General features: G+C 43.2%; 1 long non-coding RNA gene across 1 annotated transcript; it reads left to right on the forward strand.

Annotated features, from left to right (window-relative positions):
• The first annotated feature begins 7 nt into the window (after positions 1-7).
• On the forward strand, positions 8-12702 carry LOC129713903 (uncharacterized). The gene is made up of 3 exons (XR_008726293.1): positions 8-868; positions 4363-4446; positions 7528-12702. It is a non-coding gene; the product is annotated as an uncharacterized LOC129713903 (long non-coding RNA).
• The last annotated feature ends 597 nt before the right edge of the window (positions 12703-13299 follow it).

Consider the following 13299-nt stretch of genomic DNA (forward strand, 5'->3'; position numbering starts at 1 on the left):
AATATAGATTCTGCACAAATTTCATTTGTGATTAGCTATAAAAATGAGAGTTGAAGTTAATCGGAATTCCAATAATGGAGCCAAACCAGAAAATTCTAGAAGTATTTAAAGAGACCAACATACTTATGAAATGAAGACAGGCACAAAATGCTGGAGTAAGTCAGCGAGTCAGGCAGCATCTCTGGAGAAAATTAAAGGGTGATGTTTCAGGTCGGGATCCTTCAGTCTGAGAGCCAGGGGAAAGGGAAACGAGAGATATAGACGGTGATATAGAGCGATGTCGAACAAATGAATGAACTATATGCAAAAAGTAGCGATGATGAAGGAAACGGGCATCGTTAAGGGAAGGTGAAAACGAGTTATAGGCAATGAGACTCAACAGGACAACTTTGAAAGGAATGTTTTCACTATAAACTCGTCTTTCCCCATTCAATGGAGGCCTGACCTATGTGCTTGTTTGATTTAAAAAAAAACAATATATAAAATCATAGAGTCATACAGCTGGGAAAAAGGCACTTCTGTCCAGCTCATCCTTGCCGACCAAGATGCCCCATCCAATCTAGGATGATTACAATTATTTTGATTTCTTGACAGAGCGTTTGCTGACAATAGATACATAGCGTGTCGCATCATATTACGATTTATCACGTTTTTGGATGGTTTGTGGTAGTATCATTGGCAGCATGAAGTCTTATGTCCTGGAGTTCCCCTATCATCAATACAGGACCATATTCGTTCTTCAGGATTGTCAAGGATTACTTGCAGTTATGGAGCGTCCACGTAAAACTGTACAGTAAGAACATATTAATTCTAAAAAGTCTTACCACCAACAGACAGATGTTCTATCGGAAATCTTTTATCCATAAAAGTGAGTTGTTCCGGTTAATTTCTGAGTCACCACAATCTGCTTACATTTCTAACAGAAATATTTAGCATTACGCAAATCCATTACAAATAATGAAATGTGCATTTGGAGCCAAAACGTTTTGAAAATATACAAGCCCAGACATCTACTATTCAAAGAACTGAATCAGCATTCTTTCTCTTGGCTAAGTTAGAAAGTTGGTTGACGAAACTCTTTTGAATGTGTTTATTTTAATGAATCGTATTACTGCAGTTGACCTTAAGGGACACAAGGAATTGCAGATGCTGGTTTACAACAAAAAACAAAGTGTTGGAGTAATACAGCAGGGCAGGCAGCATCTCTGGAGATGACGGATCAGGCCTTGTTTGGGATCGGGACTCTTCTTCAGACATATAATCTGGCAGCCTGATATGTCGAAAGAACATTATTGCAAAAATGGATTCTAACCAGTTCAGCAAAAATTAACGAGCCTAATCATTTGGTGCTTTTAAGAATTAGACTGTTAACTGCTTTGCTATCTTCTGAATCTCAAACAAACTTAATTTCCCATAAGGATTAAAGTTAAATATTTAGACTTTTATTTCTATTTAGATTAGAAACTTATAGCGTGTCAAAACTCACGGCACACAGTGAAGTTCTTTTTGAGTTAAAATTATTTAAAATAGAACAAACCGACTACAGACATTTAAAAAGCTGTAATGGATTTAACACGATACTAATTTAAAAAAAAATGGAAATAGGAGAGTGGAATAAAGCATTAATTACACTTTCCATGCCTTCCCACTTTTGCTGATGGAGACACGTAATGCAACGCCATGGCACAATTTCAACAGTGGTCTAATTATAGTAATTGCAGGCCACAAAACAATTTCATGACACCGAACCCTTGATAAAACTAATTTGAAAGGAGTGAAAGGGATCCCCAAGTTCAGATCTGAGAACTCGAAAACAAAAGCACTTCCTTCCGCCCAGGTACTGAGGCAGAAATTTCTTCGACGTCAAGGAAAAACAAACGCAAGAGTTGTGTACATGTTTCGGGTCAGCAGGGAGGCGGGAGAGGTTGGCGTAAATCGGCGTAGGCAACAGGAAAGATATTCACACCATCGTAAATAACCCCAAAAGTTAAACGCGACTTCTGAAAATCCCGCTTTGTTAACTCTTTGAAGAAGGACAAACTTACTTCCTGCAGTATTATAGTTCAGCTGGTTATTTGAGGGAAAAGGAACATCGGCCAAGTGGGATGTTTTTAAAAGTGTGCTGACGAAAGCTCAGGATGTGTATGTCCCCGTTAGAATGAAGAGCAAAGCAGGCAAATATAAGGAAGCTTGGCTGACGAGGGAAATTGAGGTGTTGGTCAAAACCAAGAAGGATGCATGGAACATGTATAGGCAGCTGGGATCAAGTGCATCCCGGGAGGAGTTTCGGGAACTAAGGAGTAAATTGAAAAAGGAGATCAGAACGGCAAAAAGGGGCCAGGAGATAACTCTGGTGGGTAGCATTAAGGACAATCCCAAAAGATTTTATAAATACATAAGGGGGAAAAGTGTAACTAGAGAGAGTGTGAGATCTCCCAGGAATCAAAGTGGTCATCTCTGTGTGGAGCCACAGGAGATGGGCAAGGTTCTAAATGAGTATTTCTCCTCTGTATTTATCGAGAAAGACAGTAGGACGGAGGAACTTGGGGCAGTCAATGGAAGTGTCTTGAGTGCAGTAAGTATTACTGTCGAAGAAGTACTGAAGATTATGTTGTGTATGAAGGTAGACAAATCTCCAGGGCCTGATCAGATATAACCGAGGACATTGCAGGAAACTAGAGAGGAAATTACGGTAGCCCTGGGTGAAATTTACAAGTCGTCCTTAAATATAGGAGAGGTGCCAGAAGATTGGAGGGTGGCAAAAGTTTTCAAGAAGGGCTGCAGATAACTACTGGGAACTATAGGCTGGTAAGCTAAACATCTGTAGTTGGAAAGTTACTAGAGAGTATTCTGATGGATATTTCCAGGCATTTGGGTGGGCAAGGGCTGATTAGGGATAGTCAGCATGGTTTTGTACGTGGGAGGTCATGTCTTACAAATCTGATTTTTTTGAAGACACGATCAAAAAGGTTGATGAGGGCAGAGCTGTAGATGTTGTGTACACGGATTTCAGTAAGGCGTTCGACCAGGTTCCGCATGGTAGGCTGCTCTGGAAGGTTAGATCGCAAGGGATCCAAGGAGAGATAGATGAATGGATAGCAAATTGGCTCCATGGTAGGAAGCATAGGGTGATGGTGGAAGGTTGTTTCTTGGACTGGAGGCCTGTGACTAGTGGTGTGCTTCAGGGTTCAATGCTAGGCCCGTTACTGTTTGTCATCTACATCGATGATTTGGATGAGAACATACAGGGCAAGTTTGATGATGATACAAAAATGAGTGGTTTTGCAGATAGTGAAGTTGGTTGTGAATGATTGCAGCAAGAACTGGATCGATTGGCCAGTTGGGCGGAGGAATGGTTGAAGGAATTTAATACAGAGAAGTGTGAGGTGTTGCATTTTGGGTCGTCGAACAATGGCAGGACAACACAGTAAATGGTAGGCCTCTGGGTAGTGTTGTAGAGCAGAGGGGATCTAGGACTACAGGTGCATGGTTCCTTGAAGGTCGAGTCGCTGGTAGATAAAGTGAACAAAAAGGCTTTTGGCACTTTGGCCTTCATCAGTCAGAGTATTGAGTGTAAAAGTTGGGAGGTCATGTTGCAATTGTATAAGACGTTGGTGAGACCGCATTTAGAATATTGTGTTCAGTTCTTGGCACCATGTTATAGGAGAGATATTGTCAAGCTTGAAAGGGTTCAGACTGGTTTTACGAGGATGTTGCCAGGACTAGAGGGTGTGAGCTATAGGGAGAGGTTGAGTAGGCTGGTTCTCTATTCCATGGAACACAGAAGGATGAGGGGGTATCTTATAGCGGTGTACAAAATCATGAGAGTAATCTATTGGGTAGATGCACAGAGTCTCTTGCCCTGAGTAGGGGAATCGAGGACCAGAGGACATAGGTTCAAGGTGAAGGGGAAAAGATTTAATAGGAATCTGAGGGGGAACCTTTTCACACAAAGGGTGGTGGGTGTATGGAACTAGCTGCCAGAGGAGGTAGTTGGGGCAGGGACTATCCCATCGTTTAAGAAACAGTTAGACAGGTACATGGATAGGACAGGTTTGGAGGGACATGGACCAAGCACAGGCAAGTGGGACTGTTGGTCGGTGGGACATTGTTGGCCGGTGTGGGCGAGTTGAGCCGAAGGGTCTGTTTCCACACTAAGATTCAATGCTTTTCATTTTAATGATCAGATATATTGGTAACAATGAGGATATAAAACAAAGTTCAAATTAACAATTAAATGGATTGCAAATAGTACAGAAGGCTAATTTCTTAAATGATCAACGTTTCCAGTGTAAATAATGTTTTAGTTGCAGTGTATATTTATGCCAATGTAGTTCGGTATTTTTCCATTTGTTACTGCAGATGCAAAACCAAGGATCAACATTGAGTTAACTGCCCAAATGCAGAAGAAATCTAAAGCATAATCTTCTAGACCAATCGTATGAGGTTGGTCAATTTCCAACAATAATTTTGATCATAAAATGAAATGCAATGAATGACTAAGGATAGATTATACAAGCATTTGGATGGGCAAGGGCTGATTAGGGATAGTCAGCATGGTTTTGTACATGGGAGGACGTGTCTCACAAATTTTTTTTTTGTTTTTTAAAGACGTGACCAAAAAGTTTGATGAGGGAAGAGCTGTAGATGTTGTACACATGGATTTCAGTTATGCCCAGGTCCCACTTAGGAAACCTGAACGGAAACCCCTGGAAACTTTGCGCCCCACCCAAGGTTTCCGTGTGGTTCCCACTGGTTTTTGTCAGTCTCCCTACCTGCTTCCACTACCTGCAACCGCCGGCAACCACCTGCAACCTCCGGGAAGCGCACAGAAACCTTGGGTGGGGCGCAAAGTCTCCACAGGTTTCCGATCAGGTTTCCTAAGTGCGACAGGGGCATAAGGCATTCGACAAGGTTCCGCATGATAGGCTTCTCTGGAAGGTTAGATCGCATGGGATCCAAGGAAAGATAGCTGAATGGATAGCAAATTGGCTCCATGGAAGGAAGCAGAGGGTGCTTCTCAAACTTGAGGCCTGTGACTAGTGGTGTGCCTCAGGGTTCGGTGCTGGGCCCGTTACTGTTTGTCATCAACATCAATGATTTGGACATACAGGGCAAGATAAGCAAGTTTGCTGATGATAAAAAAGTTAGTGGTTTTGCAGATAGTGAAGATGGTTGTGAACAATTGCAGCAGGGTCTGGATCGATTGGCCAGGTGGGCGGAAGAATGGTTGATGAAATTTAATACAAAAGTGTGAGGTGTTGCATTTTGGAACGTCGAACAAGGGCAGGACCTACACAGTAAATGGTAGGCCTCTGGATAGTGTTGTAGAGCAGAGGGGTCTCGGAGTACATGTGCAAGGTTCCTTGAAGGTTGAGTCGCTGGTAGATAAGGTGGTCAAAAAGGCTGTGGGCACTTTGGCCTTCATCAGTAAGAGTATTGAGTATAAAAGTTGGGGGGTCATGTTGCAGTTGTATAAGATGTTGGTGAGACTGCATTTAGAATATTGTGTTCAGTTCTGGGCACCATGTTATAGGAAAGATATTGTCAAGCTTGAAAGGATTCAGAAAAGATTTACGAGGATGTTGCCAGAACTAGAGGGTGTGAGCTATAGGGAGAGGATGAGTAGGCTGGGTCTCTATTCCATGGAGTGCAGGAAGATGAGGGGAGATCTTATAGAGGTATACAAAATCATGAGAGGAATAGATCAGATCAGGAATAACACAGAGTCTTTTGACCAGAGTAGGGGATTCGAGGACCAGAGGACATAGGTTCCAGGTGAAGGGGAAAAGATTTAATAGGAATCCGAGGGGTAACTTTTTCACACAAAGGGTGGTGGGTGTATGGAACAAGCTGCCAGAGGAGGTAGTTGCGGCTGTGACCATCCGATCGTTTAATAAATAGTTAGGCAGGTACATGGATAGGACAGGTTTGGAGGGATATGGACCAAGCACAGGCAAGTGGGAGTAGTGTAGCTGGGACATTGTTGACCGGTGTGGGCAAGTTGAGCCGAAGGGCCTGTTCCCACACTGTATCACTCTATGACTCTATGACTAAAAGAATGTGTCATTCAGAATGAAACTATAACAATTGACAAGTCAGGAACTAAGTTTTAACAGGGATTGAATATATAGTATATTCTAAGAGGATTACATAATCCTGGACTAATGGGCTGGGTGTACTGAAATGAATGTCCGTGAGCCAAATTTAATTCAGGATAATTATTTTAGAAGAGATTAGGATTACCTTGAAGCCACCCTAAAAGCAGGGGACAGACTTCTGACCAACATACACTACAAACCAACTGACTCACATGGCTATCTGGACTACACGTCTTCCCACCCTGCCCCCTGTAAAGACTCCATCCCCTACTCCCAATTCCTCCGCCTACACCGCATCTGCTCCCAGGATGAGACGTTCCACACCAGGGCATCAGAAATATCCTCGTTCTTCAGGGAATGGGGATTCCCCTCCGCCACCATAGATGAGGCTCGCACCAGGGTCTCATCCATACACCGCAACACTAGCTCTCTCTCCCCATCCCCGCACTCGCAACAAGGGCAGAGCCCCCCTAGTCCTCACCTTTCACCCCACCAGCCGGCAAATACAACAAATAATCCTCCGCCATTTCCGCCACCTCCAACGTGACCCCACCACTTGCCACATCTTCCCATCTCCCCCCATGTCTGCCTTCTGCAAAGACCGCTCCCTCCACCACTCCCTTGTCAATTCTTCCCTTCCCTCCCGCACCACCCCCTCCCCAGGCACTTTCTGTTGCAACCGCAAGAAATGCAACACCTGTCCCTTCACCTCCCCCCTCGACTCCATTCAAGGACCCAAGCAGTCGTTCCAGGTGCGACAAAGGTTCACCTGTATCTCCTCCAACCTCATCTACTGCATCCGCTGCTCTAGATGTCAGCTGATTTACATCGGGGAGACTAAGTGGAGGTTGGGCGATCGTTTCGCCGAACACCTCCGCTCAGTCCGCAATAACCTACCTGAACTCCCGGTGGCTCAGCACTTCAACTCCCCCTCCCATTCCCAATCCGACCTCTCTGTCCTGGGTCTCCTCCATTGCCAGAGTGAGCAACACCGGAAATTGGAGGAACAGCACCTCATATTCCGCCTGGGTTGCTTGCGTCCGGATGGCATGAACGTTGAATTCTCCCAGTTTTGCTAGCCCTTGCTGTCTCCTCCCCTTCCTTAACCCTCGAGCTGTCTCCTCCCTTCCCCCGCCCTCGGGCTCCTCCTCCTCCTCCCTTTTTCCTTCCTTCTCCCCCCCACCCCCTATCAGACTGAAGAAGGGTTTGGGCCCGAAACGTCGCCTATTTCCTTTGCTCCATAGATGCGGCTGTACCCGCTGAGTTTCTCCAGCATTTTTGTGTACCTAATAATTTTAGTATTGCATAATATTTATGCACTGAACCACAGGAACACTGCTATCAAGTGCTTTTAAAAGCATTTTATGGATGTTAATTACTTTTTACATTCTCATGTGATTGACCAATCTGGTTGTTTCCGCGATAGAAATCAAACTTGGGAGCTTCCAGTCTCCACGGATCTGCCACCTCCTTTACCAAGGCCTGATTTGCATTCTGGATATTTTATGGATGTTAAACCTGATAGTGAATGCAATAAACACCATGCACAATCAAAATAAAAGCTGAATGGCAGTGACATGCTGCCTGTTAATATTAATGACTGTCATCCTTTCATTGATAATCACAGGGCAATAGTTCGCACCAGTTAGTTCTAGATTTCTCTGCTGTACGTCCATTGTATGTGGCGCTCCTTCCCAGCATGTATCTTGCTTACCAGCACTTCAACATTTCCTTCTCGGAGGAAACTTCTCATGTCTGTATCTCGAAATGGGAATGTTTATTTGTCAAGAATCGAATTTCAACTTTCTTGTGTGATTGTATCTTAATGATTGGAAGGATCAACGTCCAACGTGCAGCTTAATTGCTGAAAAGGGTGATTTTGACCCGTTCTGGTAGTGTGTAGTAAAGAAAATTGTGTGGCTTTCCCAGTAATCTGGTGCTCTGAAACTAAACAGCAAAACCGCCTGCAAGGAAGTGCACAATATCCGTTAAAAATATAATGCGGAAGACTAATTACTTCATATCAAAAAGAGTGCCTTGCAATCCAGCTTCTAGATGATAGTGGTTGGAGCAGATGCTGCCAAGGAAACAGTGAAAAGTGATGATAGACACAATAGACCTGAAGAAGAGTCTCGACCCGAAACTTCTCTCCAGAGATGCTGCCTGGCCCGCTGAGTTACTCCAGCTTTTTGTGTCTATCTTAGTAAAAAGTGATGCAGCATGAGAGAGGGCTGGTTGGGAAGATTTGTATGCTGTATTGCACGTGTTAGTGGAAGGAATGTGGAGGAGACCTATCCACTATTTATATAGAACTACCTTGATAAAAAACAGTGGAAACAGAGCTGCATATGAATGTGCTATTAAGGAACCGGATGTAATAATGCAAGACATTGAATTATTTTGCCTACAGTATATGGTGAAGGTCAATGAAAGCACTTTCAAATGCCACATCCTACTATTAACCACGGACAATACACATTGATACTTACCAATATCATCAATCGGGATTCTATCCTAACATGTGGTTTACCCCAAATTGCATGGCTACAAGTCCCAAACTCGCACGTCACAATTTTCACTACACTCGCTGCACAATCACGATAGCCACATCACCCAAACATCTTACAAAATATTTAAAGACACATTTCCCTCTCCGAAGGGCAGGATGAAGACAACAAGAACCTACTTAAGCAAAGTAAGAGCATCACCATGTTTTAGTCCCTAAGGAGGGGTAGTTGCTGGATAACAAAGAGATGACCAATGCTAGATTTTAATTACTGATGTGCTTTAAAACATGAAAAATGATGCAGATCCCCTGCTCTTTTCAATATCTCCTCTTTAATCTATACTCTTCAGATTTGCAAACTGCCAACAGTAGAAATGGACACCTCAAATTTTCTCTCTGTTCCCTGCGCTACAATTTAAATCTTTTGGCTTTCTTAAGGTAATGTTCTTTAATATGCTACCTAAATTAATGTTGTAGAACCTCATCCTCTTTACTCATGTTATTGGTATTGACATTTATCGCACCACTGGTTGTTCAATCACCCCCTTCAGAAAGTCCTATAACTTCTCTGAGACACCTGTGGCCTGGCACTGGAGAGGCAAACTATCTGAGAGTGTTGCTCGCCATCCACAAATATATCAGCTATTCTTCTCTTTCAATCAAGTCCTGTATCACTGTAACTCTTATAGTCTTTTTCCTCCGCTGCAGTGCAGCAGAGCCAACCATGTACCGCAAACTTGCCATTTGCTGTTTTTCCTTGTCAACAGTGCTCAACACCGTATACGAGGATTATGGCCACAATGACTCCTGCACTACCTGTCCGAGGCCTTCAGTAGAGTTTTAGTGCCAAAGTGCCATACCCGAGCAAGTGTTGAAACACATGTCATATGTAATATTGGTTGTGAACAATCAGACAATAGACAATAGGTGCAGGAGTAGGCCATTCGGCCCTTCGAGCCAGCACCAACATTCAATGTGTTCATGGCTGATCATCCACAATCAGTAACCCGTTCCTGCCTTCTCTCCATAGCCCTTAACTCCACTATCCATAAGAGCTCCATCTAAGTCTCTCTTGAAAACATCCAGAGAACCAGCCTCCAGCCTCTGTCTGAGGCAGAGAATTCCACACACTCACAACTCTGTGTGTGAAAATGTTTTTCCTCATCTCCGTTCTAAATGGCTTACTCCTTATTCTTAAACTGTGGCCCCTGGTTCTGGACTTCCCCAACATCGGGAACATGTTTCCTGCCTCTAGCGTGTCCAAACCCTTAATAATCGTATATGTTTCCATAAAATCTCCTCTCATCCTTCTAAATTCAAGAGTGTACAAGCCCAGCTGTTCCAACTTATCAACATATGACAGTCCCGCCATCCTGGGAATTAACCTCGTGAACCCATGCTGCACTCCCTCAATAGCAAGAATGTCCGTCCTCAAGTTTGGAGACCAAAACTGCACACAATACTCCAGGTGTGGTCTCACTCGTGCCCTGTACAACTGCAGAAGGACCTCTTTGTTCCTATACTCAAATCCTCTTGTTATGAAGGCCAACTTGCCATTTACTTTCTTCACTGCCTGCTGTACCTGCAAGCTTACTTTCAGTGACTGATGAACAAGGACCCCCCAGATCCCGTACTTCCCCTTTTCCCAACTTAACACCATTTACATAATAATCTGCATTCCTGTTTTTGCCACCAAAATGGATAACCTCACATTTATCCACATTAAACTGCATCTGCCCATTCACCCAACCTATCCAAGTCGCCCTACATCCTCATAGCATCCTCCTCACAGTTCACACTGCCACCCAGCTTTGTGTCATCTGCAAATTTGCTGATGTTACTTTTAATCCTTTCATCCAAATCATTAATGTATATTGTAAATAGCTGTGGTGCCAGCACCGAGCCTTGCGGTACCCCACTAGTCACTGCCTGCCATTCTGAAAGGGACCCGTTAATTCCTACCCTTTGTTTCCTGTCTGCCAACCAATTTTCTATCCAAGTCAGCACCCTATCCCCAATACCATGTGCTCGAATTTTGCCCACTAATCTCCTATGTGGGACCTTCTCAAATGTTTTCTGAAAGTCCAGGTAAACTACATCCACTGCAAGGCTCTCCCTTGTCCATTATCCTAGTTACATCCTCAAAAAATTCCAGAAGATTAGTCAAGCAAGATTTCCCCTTTGTAAATCCATGCTGACTCGGACCGATCCTGTTACTGCTCTCCAAATGTGCCTCTATTTCATCTTTTATTATTGACTCCAGCGTATTCCCAATCACCAATGTCAAGCTAACTGGTCTATAATTCTCTGTTTTCTCTTTGCCGCCCTTCTTAAAAAGTGGGACAACATTAGTTAACCTCCAATCCACAGGAACTGATCCTGAATCTATAGAACATTGGGAACATGATCACCAATGCGTCCACAGTTTCTAGAGCCACTTCCTTAAGTACCCAGGGATGCAGACCATCAGGCCCTGGGGATTTATCAGCCTTCAGTCCCATCAGTCTACCCAACACAATTTACTGCCTAATGTGAATCTCCTTCAGTTCCTCTACACCCTAGATCCTCTGGTTACTAGTACATCAGGAAGATTGTGTCCTCCTTAGTGAAGACAGATCCAAAGTACCTGTTCGTCTGCCATTTCCTTGTTCCTCATAATAAATTCCCCTTTTCAGTCTTCAAGGGTCTAACTTTGGCCTTAACTAGTTTTTCCTCTTCACATACCCAAAGAAACATTTACTATCCTCCTTTATATTCTTGTCTAGCTTACCCTTCGTACCTCATTTTATCTCTATGTATTGTCTTTTTAGTTATCTTCTGTTGCTCTTTAAAAGTTACCCAATCCTCTGGCTTCCCACTCATCTTTGCTACGTTATATTTCTTCTTTTTTATTTTTATACTCTCCCTGATTTCCCTTGCCACCCTTACTCCCCTTGGAATATTTATTCTTCTTTGGAATGAACTGATCCTGCACCTTCTGTATTATTCCCAGAAATACCTGCCATTGTTGTTCCACTGTCATTCCTCTTTCCAGTCAACTTTGGCTAGCTCCTCCCTCATGGCTCCATAGTCCCCATTGCTCAATACCGACACCTCCGATTTACCCTTCTCCCGCTCAAATTGTAGATTAAAACTTATCATATTATGGCCACTACCTCCTGATGGTTCCTTTACCTCGAGTTCCTTTATCAAATCCAGTTCATTGCACAACACTAAATCCAGAATTCCAGTGCAAGCTGCTCTAAGAATCCATCACAGAGGCACTCCACAAACTCACTTTGTTGGGGTCCAGTTACAACCTGATTTTCCCAGTCTACCCGCATGTTGAAATCTCCCATAACAACCATAGTATTACCTTTGCGACATGCCAATTTTAACTCTTGATTCAACTTGCACCCTATATCCAGGCTACTGTTTGGGGGCCTGTAGATAACTCCCATTAGGGTCTTCTTAACATTACAATTCCTCAGTTCTATTCATACTGACTTCACATCTCCTGATTCTGGGTCACCCCTTGATATCTTGAGGCTTTACCACTTCAAGGATTATATCACGTGACTGCTGTGGGTTGCAACTTTGCAGGACGTGGAATTCTTCAGCTGTATGTCTCCGGGGAACCAAGCCTTAGTAAGAAATTATTGTCTTGACACTGTAAGCTTTAATTTTATTTTTTAATAAAGTACCCTTGATGTTAATTTGAATTGCTGACTCTTTTTCAAGTATCTAAGGAGATGTGCTGTTGAAAATGCAGGTTGATGGATACTGGAGCTGATACTAAAGATCAGACATGATCCCTCACAATTGGGTTAATGTGGAAATACATGGAGTGATAGTAAGTTGTAGTATTTAATTGAGATAGTACATGGTGGAATAAATAAAGATACCCGAGCCAGTAAGTAAGCAATGTGCTTAAAGAATGAACAACAATGATAGAAAATGTTTACATTCAGTCTGAAGAAGAGTCTTAACCCAAAGTGCCACCCATTCCTTCTCTCCAGAGATGCTGCCTGAGTTACTCCAGCATTTTGTGTCTACCTTCAATTTCTGCATCTGCAGATCTTTCCTACACATGTTTACATAGTGTTTAGTTTTAGTTTAGTTTAGAGATGCAGCGTGAAAGCAGGCCCACCGAGTCCGCACGGACCTGCAATCCCGAACATTCATACTATCCTACATACTCTAGGGACAATTTATACATATACCAAGCCAATTAACCTACAAACCTGTATGTCTTTGAAATGTGGGAGGAAACCGAAGATCTCAGAGAAAACCCATATGGTCATGGGGAGAACGTACAACCTCCGTACAGACAACACCCGTAGTCAGGATCGAACCCAGGTCTCTGGTGCTGCAAGGCAGCAACTCTACAGCTGCACCACCGTGCCACACTTACTGCTGTGCCGCCTTTGAACTGCTTACAAATGATTATCTTTAAAAGTGTTTTCGGAGATAGACTTTGTAGTGAATACCCATTCATCTGCAGTAATTTGCAAGTTCAACGAATGGTTTCTTTGCATGGCATCCCCGAGGTTCTGACCACAAATAATGATCATAGTTTGCAGCAGATGCCTTTGAGTTTTTCTAATGACTGTTAGTTTGGTCACCAGACAAAATCATCTCACTTTCTATTGAGAAATTGGAAAATAGTGAATGCTGTTAAAGAAGTCCAATCATCACAATCATACCCCTATT

This window comes from Leucoraja erinacea, chromosome 2, assembly GCF_028641065.1.
Source record: "Leucoraja erinacea ecotype New England chromosome 2, Leri_hhj_1, whole genome shotgun sequence".
NCBI classification, from domain to species: domain Eukaryota; kingdom Metazoa; phylum Chordata; class Chondrichthyes; order Rajiformes; family Rajidae; genus Leucoraja; species Leucoraja erinaceus.